General features: G+C 39.8%; 1 protein-coding gene across 5 annotated transcripts in view; it reads left to right on the top strand.

The window, feature by feature from the left end:
- Positions 1-9,555: 9,555 nt before the first annotated feature.
- The window catches only part of ABCC9 (ATP binding cassette subfamily C member 9), a 71,923-nt gene continuing 65,113 nt past the window's right edge, over positions 9,556-16,365 (top strand). For 4 of the 5 annotated variants that reach the window (XM_053943357.1, XM_053943354.1, XM_053943355.1 and 1 more), the window contains exon 1: positions 9,556-9,599. The gene's annotated coding sequence lies outside the window, so the exon portion shown is untranslated. Of the gene's footprint in view, positions 9,600-11,603; positions 11,672-16,365 lie in introns of those variants that run through there. The other variant, XM_053943353.1, reaches the window with a different exon arrangement.

Below are 16,365 nucleotides of genomic sequence, written 5' to 3'. Positions count from 1 at the left end.
GCAGAGGACACTGTCTGTCATGTGCTCATAATTTCTCTGGTGTTATTCTTGATTGACAACAATTGGGGTTTTGATGGATCTTTGAAAACCTTTAGGAGTCAGTGTTATAGGACAGTCTGTTGTTTTGGGTTCTTGCATACTTCAGCCTCCATAAATCTTTGAAAAGTTGCTGATTTTGCCCATTCTAACTTGTTTACTTGAAATTTATATCTGTTTTTCCAACAGGCCAGTGGGGGAACAAAAGGCTGCAGCCTTGTTGCCATCCTGTTGCGAGGATGCTGGAGCATCTTGTGCTGTGAAGTCATCTTGTCCTGTGGGCTTCAGTGCAGGCCTTTTGGGCTTGGCCTAAATATCACATGACTCAATTTTACTGTTGAGAACAATGTTCTGGGAACAGTGTCAAGGGAATGGTGTTCTTCATTACCAGTACAGGCTATTCTTTTACCCCTTGTTCTACTTTCTCATCTGCTGCTGTCACATACATGTGTTTCTATTCATCCTGTGTTCATAACACTCTTAATATATTTCTTGTTAGAACTCTCTGTCACTTTAGCAGCCAACTCACTCATTTTATCTGTGCACTGGGTCATTAAACCAGCTGAGAGCATAAACATCCTCAATCTGCTGCAGCAGTTTGCCCACAATATATGTCAAAACTATTTATGAAATGCATGTTTATTTTACATATTAACAAATTTCTTCACTCGAAGCACAGGAATGTGTATGTAGTGCCTCCTTTTTGCCTGACACTGAACATCCCTGGCTGCTGCTAATGGTTTTGGTCTGCCAAGTGCAAAGCTTTGTGTGTTGCCTCTCAGTAGGAGAGAGATCCACAATTTGAAATGGTGGCCTAATCATAACAGAGCTTTATTTCTGCCTAGTCTAGAGCAATTTATTCCTCTCTCAGTCTAAAGCAGTAGGTTTAATTATAGATCCACACAGCTCATAGTCTGCTATGCTTTCTGAAACTGCTGCTGTAGCACAGCCTGGTGTAACCCTGGGCAACTCAGAATTAGCAACCCAAAGGCGTGTTCACATGTCATTTTGGCAGCTGGTGGGACCAGTACTATCTAGTGCCTTTATTAGAGCAGCTTGAACACCATGTGGCACAGCAACAAGCAATTGAGAGAGTCATCATCAGAAGTGCAATGAATTACTCTTCTTACTATAACAGTGATGTCAAAATGTGTCCACTGAGAACTCAGCAAAATCACTATTTTTACTGTATACAGATTTCCAGACAGTTATCTAAGGCTGTTGCACAAGGAATGGCTTCTGCTGTTGCCATTATGTTAATACAGCTTGCAGTTTCTAATTTTTCTAATTGCTGGTTGTTTTTTTTTTTTTCTTTTTTTTTTCTTTTTTTTTTTTTTTTTTTAATTTTTTTCTTTTATGGCTACGTTGAGTTGGAATACTTGTTCTTACAGGTCTAGAGCAGTGGTGGTTTCCCTTTAAGTGAGATGAATCCCTTGGGCACGCATGTTACTCCTCTTCCTTTCAAAGTAAACACCCGCTCTGTGTCCAGAACTGAAGCTGGATGGGAAACAAAGAAGTGAAGAGTTGTTGTATGGGCCAGCTCCTGTGTCTGGGCCTGTGGCTGGCTGGGACCCACAGAGCAGTCCCAGGATGGGATCATGAGTGCAGGCTGAGCAGGAATTTGCAGGGTTGGGTAAATAATCCTCTTCATAATTTCTCTATGAGCATGTGAATTGCAGAAGGCTGTACAAAAGATCAGGGACTCCTGGTCCCACTTTTGTAATTAAGGCTGTTGGGAAATCCACTTCCCATTCCCTTGGGTGGTAGAGCCAGAGTTCCCCTAGCTCTGTGCCCCTCTGGGCCCAGCTGTCTTCTCAGATATTTTGTGTCACATTTCCTTAGGCTCACTTGCCTCAAGACAGTTGCTGAGAGCATTGCAGAGCTCAGGTCTGCACGTACAATCTTCCTGTGTCACTACTACAGAGAGTTTTGGAAGATGGTTTTCTCACAGTCCAACTCAGCAGCCAGCAAATGCTCATCTTGGACTACTCAGGCACCCATTTCATGTGTAATTGCTGCTGGGAAGGCAAGTAGTTGAATATGTATTTGTACAGGCCACAGGACATCTGTGATAAATTCTTATTTTTCATTAAATTAACCCTACCCAAAAGTAGTACTGTGCTGATTGTGGAATAAGTAATTGGATTGCTATTTTAATGAAGACACTGAACATTCACTATAAAATTATTTTGTAGTTGGTTTTGGTTTTAAGCAGTTTCAGTCATGCAATTTTGATTGATTTCACTCTGATTTGTGGTGATCAGCTTCAGTCATGCAATTTTGATAGAAGTGCCTCCTGAGGGCACACAGGGGGCTGAGGTGACCATTTGGGCCAAGAGGTGACTAAGATGACATTGAGTAACTCACATACCCTCGACTTTTTTCTTGCTATGTCTTGCAAAAGAGTGGGACACAGAAAGCTTTACTTTTTAGGGACAGGCATTATCTAGTCATTTTATCATCTTCCGTATTATGATACCCTTATCCTTGCCTTTGCAAGTTTTTTTGGTCATTTTTTCAAAATGAAACCAGTTCAGGAAATTTTGGTAATGGGGGACTCAAATCTCAATTTGTACTACTATGTAACCTCAAATCATGCTCTAAACCACAATCAGACATCACACCTCTGCCTTGTCTCTAAGTAAAGGACTCCTGGAAAACTTTAGTAACTAACGGCAGTACAGCACTTGCAAAGACCTGTGCTGGGAATGGTGCCAATTAGATCTCTTACCTGTCAGAGTGTTTGAAATGCATTACATCTCCTTTAGCCCTCACCAACTGTGCAAACTACCTAAAGTACATATCTTTGACATGGAAATATTTTTCCATGGCTGGCTTAGTTGTACTGAGGCAGAAAGTGCAGGTAAGTGCCAGAGCACTTTGTGGCACTGACCACAGCCACATTGAACACAAGCACATAACAATTCCATCAATTATTTTTGTCTCCTGGTTAAATTTCAGGCTGATTTGTCTCCTGTGTGTGTTCCCATTTCCCCATATCAAGTATTCCACAAGCTCCAACCAGTAACTTTCTGTCTTTATTGATGTGTTTCTTAGAGCTCAGGGGGATGACACCTGTAGGTCTGAAAATAAGTTTTTAGTAGGGAGTAGGAATTTCCCCCTGTGTCACTCTTCTCACAGCTCCATACATAGATGGAAGATGCCTGGATACCAGTACATCTTGTTCAGGTACCAGAGTTGAATGCTTCAAACTGAGAGTGAAAAGGAGGTTGTTTCAAAATTGTAGTGGTACTTTTACTGGTGATACCTGATACCAAAACACAGAATGCTTTGATAAGAGAACTATTCTACCCTTGTAAATTTTCTTGGTGAAAGCTGAGATGTATTTTTGCAGAAGAGAAAGTTTTCTAAACAAGAATCTTGTTTTTTTTACTGTTCAAAATTGTGTCCAGAAACCATGGTAAATTATGCACTATAAAATAGCATTTCAGTTTATTTATCAGGATCCCACTTCATTGGGTTACCCAGACATAATAAAATGTTTAATACATTGAATAACTGCATTGCTCCATATATCCCCCATCTTCTATTACTTTAATTTATGTCTCTCTTTTTATCTCTGGAAGTTTCCTCAGGAGTTCAGGAATCTGCATTCCTCCCAGCTTCAGTAGGAACACCGTTAGCACTGCTTCTTGAAAAGACAAGTAAAAACTTTCAACATATGGAGCCCTGGATTTTGCATTTTGAAAATGCTGAAAGAAATGTCATAGGAAAAAGATAGATAAATTTTTCACACACAAGAGTTTTCACAATGTTATCATAATTGTCATCTCCAGAAATACAAGGTACTATGGACCCTAAAAACATCAGAAAAATAAGATTTTCCAGTTTCTTCCTCTGTGTTTTGCTTCTAAAAGGAGAGAGGAAATAAAAGAGGGAGAAAAAATTAGAAACAAGAAAAATTACTGTATTTTTGTAAGTAAAAAGTAAATATATAACACAAATACTTCTTATTTCTTTTTTTAACAAGGAAGACAGAACAACAAAAACTTTTCAAAATAAAATTCCAACCAATTCTGCTAGTTGTGGTTTTCCTATCAACTAGCATTGAACCAGTTTAATTAAACACCAGCTACCTGGGCTGAGTGGTGATTTAGCCAAAGATCCAGCTCAAATGAAGCCACCTACAAAGGGTCTGCTCAATGAAGGTAAGAAGGATGTGCAGCTGTATTTTCCCTGAAAGACACAAATATTCCCAGAGACATCCTCTAAAGTGAAATCTTCTCCTTTCTTTCCCCCTCACTTTTTCTCACAGTTTCTTTCTCATTTCTGTGGAACCACATGAATGACAATAGCATTAGCTACTTTTTTCCAACAACATACTATTGCCATAGCAACAGATAAAGTGAGTTTGTTGTATCTTTTTTAAATCAAAGAGTTCACATGCACATCACCTGCTCAGGGCACCCTACAATGTATGAAATTACTATTGGACATATGAACTCATATTTCCATCTACAGTTTTCTGAAGAGAGAAATGGGAGTTTAACCTCCTGAAGATACCATTTAATCTATTCAGGCACAACATGTGATATGTCTACAATTCTTATCACTAGTGGCTGTTGCCTTATGGTTCAAATTTAAACCCAGTTGTGTTCAACTTCTCTCAGACATCCCTCAGCCCCATCTTGCAGTCAGTTGCTGCAAGTTGGCTCACAGAACATGTCTCATTGTAGATATAATGCTGTAATTTGAAGCAACTGCTGGATGATGATGCATCTACAGACCAGTTTTGGGTCTGGAATGTACAGATGGAGTTCATTTTTAATTGCAGCTAGAGTGAGAATGCTTAACACGTTACACACAGCATTGCACATACACCAGCGGGGTCTTCCTGAGATAACTGGGAGCAGGGAGGAATCAGTTCATCAGAATAGCTGAGTGCAGTCCATTTACATACCAGTTCACAAAGTAAAGATTTGGCTAGGGTGGTTTTGGTCATATTATTTTGATGGTGTCTATATTGCCTCAGTGTGCCAGCATTTCTTATGCGAAAATGCAAAAGAACCATTGGGCCACTTGAAATGAGAAGGTGCTGCTCTTCACTGCTACTGGGACAAGATGTAAAACAGAGAGTGAACAATGATGAAAGTCTATTTAATTCCCTTTTGCATTTCTCAAACCTTTTGCTTTATTATAGCAGATTTGATGTAAATGTCCCTGAAGTCACATTAATAAATCTTATGCTGTCTGCCAAGAGTCTGCCTGGAATCATTATGCACTTCAGGGAGGTGTTTTGCTACTACTGCTCCCCAGGAACTGCTGTTTTCACCACAAAGGCTGTTTCATGTTCTATAATTTCTGTACTATGTGGTATTGTGGTTGTCTTGGACTTGGATCTGTGTTGTAAGAATTTATCCCATTTTTTCTTTACTTATATGAACCCTTTGACCACGCTGTCAGACTGGATGTCACAGGCCTGTGATGAAGTATTACACAAGTACCTTAGATATACCTTACCCAGGAGCTTCAGAAGGTGTTTTGGGCAAATCTGTGGCTGCAACATTCCTTGTGACATAAAGTTTCTGCAGTATGCTGATTCCTGGATAATTTAGGAAGTTTTGTTTTCAAATTTGTTTTCTGCTAAGACACTGCCTTCCACTGCTAGGCCATTGACATGTCCTACTGTGAAGAAGTAGAGTAATTTTAACTTAATCTTGATATTTTGATTAATTTTTATTCCCAATTTTAATCCATGTAAAGTGAGATTTAATAAAGTTCTGTGCACTATAAAACGGACTTTAGATTTGCATTACCATTCCCTGATTTCCAGCAAGGGTAGCAGATGACATCAGGTAGAAGAGAATGAGAAAAGATCTGAGATCCAGGACATCAGTATTTTCTGCTAAATACATGGGTAGCAAATAACACAAAGGACAGGGCAGAGTGTATTAAATCCTTGACTTAATCCTGAACTTAATCTGCAGCAGTTGAATTACATGGATGACCAATCATTAACTGAAATACAACATAAAGTGTGATCACAATGATTTTAAATGTATTTGGGGGTTTGTCCTTTTTATGGAAATGAATTTGAACAGTTGTTCTTTTCTGTTCTCAGAAGTCTGAACAGAGATTTGTTAAGAAGCTTCCAGCTTACAGATATGCAGCTTCAGAGACTGGAGGATGAGGATTTAGATAAAAGACAAATATGGGACTCTTTATGGTTGAATGTTTCTCTGAAAGTAAGGCACTGCACTACATATCTTGCCTGCAAAAAAAGATATGAATCTTCTTAAGGATTAAATACATCCTCTTAAGGTAGTGGAATTTTAAAGAATGTATTCTATATGGAACAAATAGCAGAAAAGAAAAGCAAACTGTATTTTGTATGCAACAGATGTCAGATTTCAGGGTTAGTATAGGCAGATGAATTTCATCTTTTCCTGTCAAAGAGATTTCTAATAGTTTTGATAATTTGTTTTTCCTTATGCTTAGGAAAACTTCTGGAATTACAATGAGAGATGGAAAGGCATATGGGAGACATTCTATGTGGGTTCTACCAGGTGTACTAAAAATGGTAGGGATGGCCTCTACAAGACACTTGTCATGGTTATTGCCTTTTTAAAATATACAGGCAAAAAATATATCAGGCTGAAAATTTATTTCTGTACCTCAAAGAAGAAAAAAAGAAAAAGATACATATAAAATTTTCAAAACTTTAACCACTGTCATTCTCCAGGGGATGAGATAGTCATATGCAGGGTGGAATTAGTAGAAATAAATATGTATCTTCTATATCTGGCTTAGAATGAAAAGAATAATCATCTGAAAATGTATTTTTCTCTCTAAATGCTATATAGGGAATCTAGTAGCAGGCAGACACATAAGCAATAAAGCATCTGCCATTTAATCCTGGGTGAGGCGAGTTCTGTGTTTAGTATCTAATGCCCCTTTCAGGCATTCACTCTGAAATGAAACACCTAAAAGTTTTATTTCTGACTACTATGTGTCTAAAAGCCAGCATTTGTAAATGGGACTGAACAATGTAGGTGCCGTGTTGAGTTTAACGGGAGAAAATGAACCTGATTCCACATTAGTTCTGTTTTGGTTGCAGAGAGTTTAAAATCTGACTGGTGGGTTTGCAGGGTTAGAAATAATGGTGATTTTTCTGGGCAATGCAGAAGAATGGTCTGAATTGTCCAGTGTCTGCCTAGAGGACACAAATCCAATATAGCACAGGGGAGGGAGTCCCCATCCCTGGAGGTGTCCAAGGAACAGCTGGATATGGCTGGCACTCAGTGCTCTGGGCTGGGTGACAAGGTAGGAATTGGTCACAGGTTGGACCTGATGACCCTGGAGGTGTTTTCCAACTTTAATGATTCTGTGATTATTTAAAAACAAAAAGAATCCCTTTTCCCCAGTTCCTCACACACAGACACACATGTAAAATCTACAATATCACTGTAATTTATAATACAAGTGGGTCTATGGGTTTGGTAGAACCTAAAATGTAGTACAAAAGGTTTACTTTATGGTATTTATGATGCAACACCTCTACACTCAGAGGATGTGGAGATCTTGCATTATCCTTGAAAAGCCCTTCAACATGAAAGGAATAGCTATCAGACTTTGTGGGTTTTTGAAGGAAAAAAAAATTAGTGTAATGCAAACCACATGTGTTTGGTTGCCTGTGTTGGTAGTTTGTTGTGGGGTTGCTTTGGTTTGTTTTTTTTTTTTTTTAGTAAAACAGCCTTTGTCAAACAGAACAAGTAAACCTGGAGATGTGAAAATTTATGTTGTGTGCAGGATCTAACTTTTGCCAAGATCAAGAGCTACCAAGGCAAATGGCAGCATCGTATCTGGGGCTTCTGACTCTACCACGGCGCCGTTGTCCCTCAAAGGTCAGAAGCTTTGTAAATCCCTGTTCAAGGCCTGTGGCTTTCTACACCTTTTATAGAGATGAACTCTGAGGTCTGGGATTTTCTCATCCTTCTCCATATAGAGTTGTTCACTACTTAGATTGCTCTGTTGAAATTTTGCTGTATATATTTTCCACAACACTTTTCCCCATAGAAACCAGGCATGATAACTTTAAAAAAAAAGCTGTGGAAAATATTTCAAATAATACTAAGCTTCTACTGTTTCCCCACTCCAAGCTTAATAACAATAAATATTTTAAACAGAAGAGAATTTATCCAAAGAACAGGCTGCATTTTCTATGACATTAAAAAAAATTAAATAAAAAAATTAAGTCTTTGCTACTTCATTACAATTTTCTTGGTGGATCCATTAATTTTTCTTTATATAAAATGAGCAATGTGTAATTAAAAGAAAAAATAAGAAAATAGCAAACTTTTTTTTTAAGTAGGGTTGTAAGTGTAAGTAAAATTAATCTTGAAATCTGTGTCAGTCAGATCTTTTTATATGGTGGCACGAATTCTGACACAGCACTGTGGGGATTCTGTTACTGTGACAAATTTAGAAGCAAAATAAAGACTTGATAGTCCATAACTTGTATAATCGACTCTGCATTTTTTATTAGCATAAAGCCCTGGTATAAATTATGGAAGTTGGTTTAAAATCTGCAAGGAATTTATCCAGTTCAGCATAAAGAGAGGTTTTCTCCAAAACAGCTATTTTAGTGGATGAAATTATGGTGATTTCAGCTCTTCAGCTAAGAAATGGAAAAGACAAGGAGCTTGCAGGCATCTCCCTCAGTTTGGCTAATAAGTGGAAACTCATTATGGCCCAGTGCTTTGATTGCCATAAATGCTGTAGAAGGGCACCTATTGATTGGCCCACAATATGGGAAACGGCAGAGAGAGCTGCTGGCAGCTGAAACCAGAACAGTTTGTTGTGTGAGCAGGGTCCAGAGTGCAGCCACCTTTCCTTTCCTGGTTAAATAAACCAAGACAATTCAGGTGGAGGGTGCTCAGCCAGGACATGTGGCAAAGAAATTCACACTGCAGGGCCGTCGGGTCATTTTCCTCACATTGCTGCGTTCTAATTTATGAAAACCTTTCCCCACACACGCTATTCTGCCACCATTTTGGTTCTTTTGTGTTCAGCTGGTCAAGCTGATGGAAGCCCACCAGGGTGTGGAAATCAGTGCCAGCCGGGCCGTGGATTTCACAGAAGGAAGGAGCCAAAACTCAGCGGTTTTGTTAAGATCCGCAAGAATATTTTGCATTCTGCCTCTCCCTCCCTAAAGCCATCAGGTGAAGCAGCTTCTGCCTTTAAGCTGCCCATCCGCCATGGTGAGGCACTCCCCCCGCTCCGGGACCACGGGGCCACCAGCCCGCGGAGGGACCCTGCCGCCGGTGAGTGCCCTGGGAGCGGCGGCCGTGGGAGCCCGAGGGGGTGGCGCCTCCTTCCCCGCATCCCTCCCCGCATCCCTCCCGGCAATGCCTCCCTCCCCGCACCCGCATCCGCTGCCAGGGCGGCAGTTCCGGTGCTGGCGGGGCCGTGCCCGCTTTGGTCCCGCGGTTCCGGTGCCCGGTTCGGTCCCGCACCTCTGGCACCTCTGCAGCTGAATCACCCTCGGCTTGGGGGGATGTCGGTACCAGATCTCGTCGTCTGGAGGCTGACTGGGAAAACTGGTAACGTGCAGGAACTGGGGGTACCTGAGGTTCGGCCGATGGTTGTTTCCATTCTTTTAAACGTCCAAACATTCCCTGAAACATTTTGAATTCCTGTAATTACCATTTCCCCCACCTCTTTCCCCCTGACAAATTGAAAAGCCCTGATACAAAAAGCCAGATCAGGGCTGACTGTTCTGACATTTCAGAGTTTTTAATTTTTCTTAATCCTTTTAAAATGGATTTCAAAACACTTTAGCTTGTCATGTAGAGAAATGAAAGTACCCCATTTAGAAACAGCAAAATGAAACGTGCTGGCTGATTCCATGTTCATTTTGCCTTATTTTTTTCCTTCCTGTTTAAACAATTTTGTAGGAAAGACAGAACTGAATAATAGTGAACTAAATATTCATGTTTTGGTGAAGAAAATTATGACCATAAATGTTACTCACTTCTGTCGAAAATATTACATGACAATGCTATTTCAGATGATTAGATGGGTTAAAGCTTTTTTATTTTTTAAAAAATCTTCTTAACAGTCATAGATATATAGCAGAACTCAGAGACTTTCAATCCATAATCTTTTTTTCTAAAGCATTTCATACATGAAAAGGGAAGAAATAAAAGGAAAAAAAGTAAACACAAGTCAAAGATTTCAAAGTGCCTTGGAGTTGAGGTCTGTTGAAGTGTAAAGCTGTATTGGTATTTCAGATCAATGGGAGCTAACAAAAGGTACTAATTATCTCTCGCTCTGAGGTTTCTGATTCCTTATCCCTACAACAGTCAGGTTTGAAATATCAGAGAGAAAGGAGCAGTCTGGGTTTGCCAAAATTTTGATAAATCCTGCAGCGTTTTGCCTCAGCCATCCAAGTCCATTCTCAGCTCAGCATTCTCTGTAACCCCATTCATGGAAACAACGTTGGCCTCAATCCCTTGGAAACCATTTGCTCTCTAATGATCTAGATGCAATCCCTGGATTCTGCAAGGTCTAAGCAGAATTCTGTCCCAAGGGCCTCCAGCTCCACTACCAAATGACTGAACAGGAATTGGTTTGGATGATCCTTGTGTGTCCCTTCCAGTTCAGGCTATTCTGTGATTCCAGCAGCTGTACTCAAAACCACCCTGCACTGCCACATGTCCGGTGCTGCACCACAAGTCCCAGGTCTTTGCAATTTATGGCCTCAAGTTGTAAGGCTCAAGTGAAACTGTCACGATAGAAAAGTTCGAATCTTGGTTCATCTTTGATGGCGCTTCGAGAAAATGAGCAAACAAACCAACCGACCACATGTGGGCTCTCTTGGGACTTCTTCACCTCTAAATAAACATATACAATGGATTTTGCAACTAAAAAATGTTTTCCCACGTAAATAAGGGCTATTGTGTTGAAAACTATATTCCTGGTAGGAGCATCAGATTAGTTTGGAATTTCATTTCAAGTATTTAAAAAGCCATTTCACGAGAAGCAAACCTGTGTGATCAAAAAGCGAGATTTGGTCTGTATTTTAAGCAGAAGAGCTGGAGGGACTTAGGTAAGTGAGTAAAGTAAAATATCTGAGTAGACTTTTCTGCTTTATATGTGGAAGGCATGCAAAATTGTGTTGTCAAATTCAAATTATCCAAGATTATTTACGTAGGAATCAAAAACTGAATCTCTGCAAGCCTGCCAAAAATTAGACTACCTTGTCTAAATCAATTATTTCAGAATAGCTGTCTGCCAATAGTCCATGTGCTGCAATGCAGCTTCTTGGAATCTTACTGCTCCAGAGAGGGAAAAAATGAAAATAAAAGCAAGCAGAAGAAATCCCAGAGGACTGTAGTTTCAGGAGGCAAAAAATTGGTGCTTTTTGCTTGCCCGTCTCTTCCCAGTTTCCTGCCCCCTTTAGCGTATGAGAAAGGCAAGAAGAGTTTGTGTGCTTTGGAAACTCGATAGGAGGCAGCAGCTGATCTTCCCATCACCAGCCTAAAAATAATCCACTCCAGGGCTTGGAGCGGCTTCACTAAGTGGAGGAAAATCCTGCCATCGGGATGATATTGATCACATAGCACAACCGAGTGACACTTTGGGTTGGTATTTTGGGGTTGTGTTTACAAAGGTAAGCTGCAGAGTTTGATCTAACATTCAGCAACCAAACGGGGCATGCGATGACCCTCCTCCCATTATCTCCCACTAACCACCTCCTCCTCCTCCTTCCCTTTATATCTGTGAGACAGGGCTGCTCCTCGTTCTTTCCTGGGATTACAACTCCAATTTCTTTTTCCTTTTCCATTCGCAGGCGTTCTCAGCCTTTACCATCCCCTCCTGCTGATGTTTTCTTTGCTGCTGTTCACAGGGTTATGTTTCTTTTTTTAAACTCTCCTGTCTTGGCAATGTGAAGTTTAAGGTTTTACAGCAGGCAGTGTAGCATGCTGGTGTTGGGGATCGCACTGTGTGGAGAAGCTCTCCAAAAAAGAAAGATAGAAAGAAAAAAAAAAAAAGCGATGGATTTAGATGTGTGAGACCACTGCAGATGTTTGTGTGAAATGCTTTGCAGTGTCAATAGCCTGTTTAGCACCACTGCCGTTGTGATTTTCCCTGTGTGTTTGGAGCCTGATCCAGAAGGCTCCGAAAGTCAATGAGATTCTTTGCATTGACTTCAGCACCATTTGGATCAGGCTGTGGCACACGGCAGTTAGCGCTGCAAATGCTGACAAGCACCAGAGGTAATTAATCATCCTGAGGCCCAGGGGAGCTGGCACAGCACTTAGCGAGGAAGAGGGGTCTGTGGAGTCACAGCTTAAATAAGGAATAAAAAGAAAATTGTATTTTGTATCGGGTCATTTTTGATAAAGTAGATTTTAAAGGGGAAGTGTTTTCTGCTGTTACCTCAGTAGCACTCTTTGCAAGACCATAGATCACATGGGTTGGGTTAGAGTGCTTTTAGGAAGGTAAGAAGAGCAAACTAGAAGGGTTCAGCCTAGAAAAGAAAAAGATTCAGAACACTAATCTAAAATCTGTGGAAAACCTCAAAGTTAGGCCTTCCATTCAAAGCTATAAATTAATCATTTGTCCGTAGTTAAAATTTACTACAGGAAATTCCAGAAGGAAAGACAATTTTTACTTTTGTGATTTATCCAGAAGATAAGAACTAAGTACTTTTGTAAAACTCGGAGTAGTTTCTTCACCCTGCACCTATATGCATACACATATGTATATACATACATGTTTATATGTATATATGGGCATATAATGCACATTATATGTAAGACCAAAATGAAATTTGATCTGAACTGAGACACAAGTATGCTCTGTAAATAGATATATTTTAATTAGGAAGTGCGACTATCAATTTATATCTTTTTTTAAAAGTATGGACAACAGAACTACTGCAATAAATGTTTTAAAAATATTCTTATTCCCCCAAACAAGCTCCACCTGAGGAGTGTACTTATACTCATTTTTTTTGTAGTCATAAGTACCTTGCAGAGCATGACGATCAGAGTGATAATTCAGGTAAGATGAAACTCTTGAATATGAAGATTTTTAAGTCCACTTTAAAAGACCCTTAAGGTAGTTAAAATGTCTTTAATTAGGATTCTTATAGTTTTGTATTTGGTGAGGATGTTCTCATAATTTTAATGGAAATTTAGATTACCTACCACTTTTCCATTGTCTTCTTCAGAATTGCTTATGGAAAATATATCTCATGAACTGGCTTAGTGCCCTGAGAATCCCCATTTATGCTTGTTAAAATGAGATTTGTGAGTGCTTAGGTTCAATGTTTTGTCATTTCCATGTTTATGACTTTGACCTATTTTCTTTCTTCCCAGAACTTCTCTCCTCTTCACAGTGAATCACTTTTGTTCTGTTTTCTGTTTATTCTCTTATGACTGTGTCTGTCCACCTTAGCCTAAAACCAGGAAGTCTTAGCTTGCCAGTAATAGGGACCCTAGCATAAAAATTTAAATGCTTAAAGGACATGAGGGCTTTTTTAGCTATTTCACTGAAGGGTGAACTGCTGTTCAGATAGTTCATATCCTCATTAAAGTAAACCAACAGGGAATCAGATTCCCAAATGATGCAAAGGAGAGCTGAAACTGCCTTCCACTGGTACCAACATGGGCCCATTCTCATGATTGTTCTTTCCATTGCCCTCCTCCATGAAGTTTGGCTGATGGCTTTAGCTCATACTGACTATTCAGCATAAGCCATTCTCAAAGGGAGAAGGAAAAAACACCTCTGAGAATCTCTGATGAGTTGTAGAGTTCATAAAGACAGAAGTTAAAGGGAGTAATCTGGCAGTAACTTAGAAAGACGAAGGCCTTCCAGCCTACAAGTGTTAAAACAAAAAACTACCTGGCACTTGGCACTCCTGCTGGGTTGCTGAATGTAGCTGGTGTCCTCAGATGGCACATGCTTGTTATCAGATGATCTTTGTCCCATTACTACATTTCCATGTCTGAAATGATATATTAAACCTAGCATGCTTGGCAACATTATAATAAAATACAACATTCCTGCTATAATTAGCAGTGAAGCAAATTGTGATGTACCCACATTGGTGCAATTATTGGTGCATAACTTGTTGGCCTACTGTACTCAACAGCAAGTGAAACTTTCTCTGGGAAAGCCATTTTTGTAGCGACTATAAATAACATTGTCTTTTTAAATGAGTTTATGAGCACTTCAACAGTTATTCTGAATGGCTGCTACTACCTGATGAGAAGTAATGGTTCATAACTGCAGATGACCAACAAATTTCAAAATAACTTGCTACCCCTTCATCAGTTTTCTCCAGAATATTCACTTTCAGGTTACACAATTTCTTTTTTCAGTGTGACAGTTAGACTGCCCCCATTTTGTTCAGACATTGCTGTTTGCCAGTCAAAGCCATCTTCCTGTAGAGAAGCTTTCAGCTTCAAAGGTTCCTACCTGAGCATGAGCTTAGAGAAAAGATCAATCCATATGAGAAGAAGAGGCCTTTGCTTTCCAGTGCCTCTCCCTTCCTTTGGGACTCACAGAAAAAGTTTTGCTAAGAGGCTGGTGGACATTTCTCCACTGTTATGACCTTGAGACAATCCTGCATGAGCCAGCTTGGGAATTGAAGTAGGGCAACTGCAGCAGTTCAGCTCTGATGTCGAGCTTTATGTGAACAGGGCTTCTTATCTTGGGAACAGCACCACAGTGATTAGGACTGTTAATTGTGAGACTGAACTATGTTTGTGTGGCTCTCTGCTGGACTGAGCCCACAGCAAGGCAGGCAGACTGCTGAGGGAAATAAACCTACCTGGCTTTGTTGCTTAATTCACCCGTGTACCCTTCTAGGCAGTGCTGTTTCCAGTGTTCCCAAGGAGGGGTCATGGCAGGTGTAGGAGGGCAGCTGCTGCTCTGGAATGTAATAACCTCTCTGAGTTGGAGCATTAAAGGCTTTAATCTCTTCCATCCCTGTTACAACAGAAATCTCTTCAAAATTCTCCTCCTGTGGCTCTGCAGCTCAGTTTTACCTCTTCGATCTCTCCCTACATACTTACTGTGGCCTAAAAAGTCTGTCTCCTCATCTTTGGGAAGGAGAAAATCATCTTTGACCACAGGGTGGGAAAACTTGAGTCAGCTCTGTATTCTCATTTCCTTAGGTCTAATTCAAAGACCTTCAGCATTACAGGTTTTGCTGTTCTGTGTGATCAGCATTCTGTCATTTTTGGTGGGAAAAACAGAATTGGTATTCAGTTTGTTTAGTTATGTACTTGCATAAAGCTCAGTGTGGAGAGAAACAAGCAGCACTTCCTCACATGGGCAAGATACCTCTTTTTCCATCTCTACAGATGTAGTTCTGACTGAAGCCCAGCATTTGCTTACTAGAAGAGTAAAAGCCAAGGGAAGAATAGTTTAATAGTTTAATTTTTATTCAGGGAACCAAATGTGACCAGTGGTCATTCATAGAAGTGTTCCATCTTTCTTTCCTGCTGTAGTTTTCAATTACTTACAACAGTAAGCACAACTGCAATTCTTCAGTTCTTCATGTTTTGGCTTTGTTTTGTAGTTTGTTTTTTTTTTTTTTTTAATTTTTTGTTCTTAATTTTCACATATTCATTTCATTTCATGAAATCTTATGGTTGTACAGAAAGAAGGGAAGCCTTTTCACTCTTTCACTGGGTAATCAAGATCTTCAAACTGTCTTAATTTCCAGAATCAGTTTTTTGAGTGAAAGCTTTCAAAACTAGGACTCATTAAAAGTGTGGCTGAGGCCTTTTAAAACTCCTTAAAATTCTTAGAATTATTAAAGATATCTTTAACTTACAATACTGAAATCCTTTTTACAAGTGCAACATTGACTCCTTAATTAGTCTGAAGCTTACTCTGTTTGCAGCTCTAAAAATGTGTCCTTCTGTAGCTACGCTGAACTTTCCAAGCATGGGATCTGAGCGTGGGCACAAGAAATTTTGCCATTATATTATCAGTTTTTTTATTTGAAAAATACTGAAGGCTGCACTGTTTTATTGGATGAGAGATTGCATCTGAAAACTTGTCATGGTCCAACTCCTGCTATTTTTAGTGGAGCTGCAAAAGCATTGTTGAAAAATGCCCTGTACTGTCTAGAGAAATCAAGGATTTGTTCTTCTGCCTTAGGGACTTTCTTTCTGTCCTTCTTTGGAGTAGAACACAGCTTGCTAAACTTTGAGGCTAATGAAAATGAGCTTCTGGAGACATGCCCTGATGCTGCAGAAAGTAATGGCTAATTTCAGCTTCAAACCAAAGGGTATTGACTGTAAATGCAAAGCATCCTCCCTTTGATATCAGCAAAATTTCATC

The sequence above is a fragment of the Vidua chalybeata genome, chromosome 5 (assembly GCF_026979565.1).
Source record: "Vidua chalybeata isolate OUT-0048 chromosome 5, bVidCha1 merged haplotype, whole genome shotgun sequence".
Lineage (NCBI taxonomy): Eukaryota > Metazoa > Chordata > Aves > Passeriformes > Viduidae > Vidua > Vidua chalybeata.
Note: the sequence above shows the minus strand (reverse complement) of the source record. Positions and strands in the feature narration are given on the sequence as shown.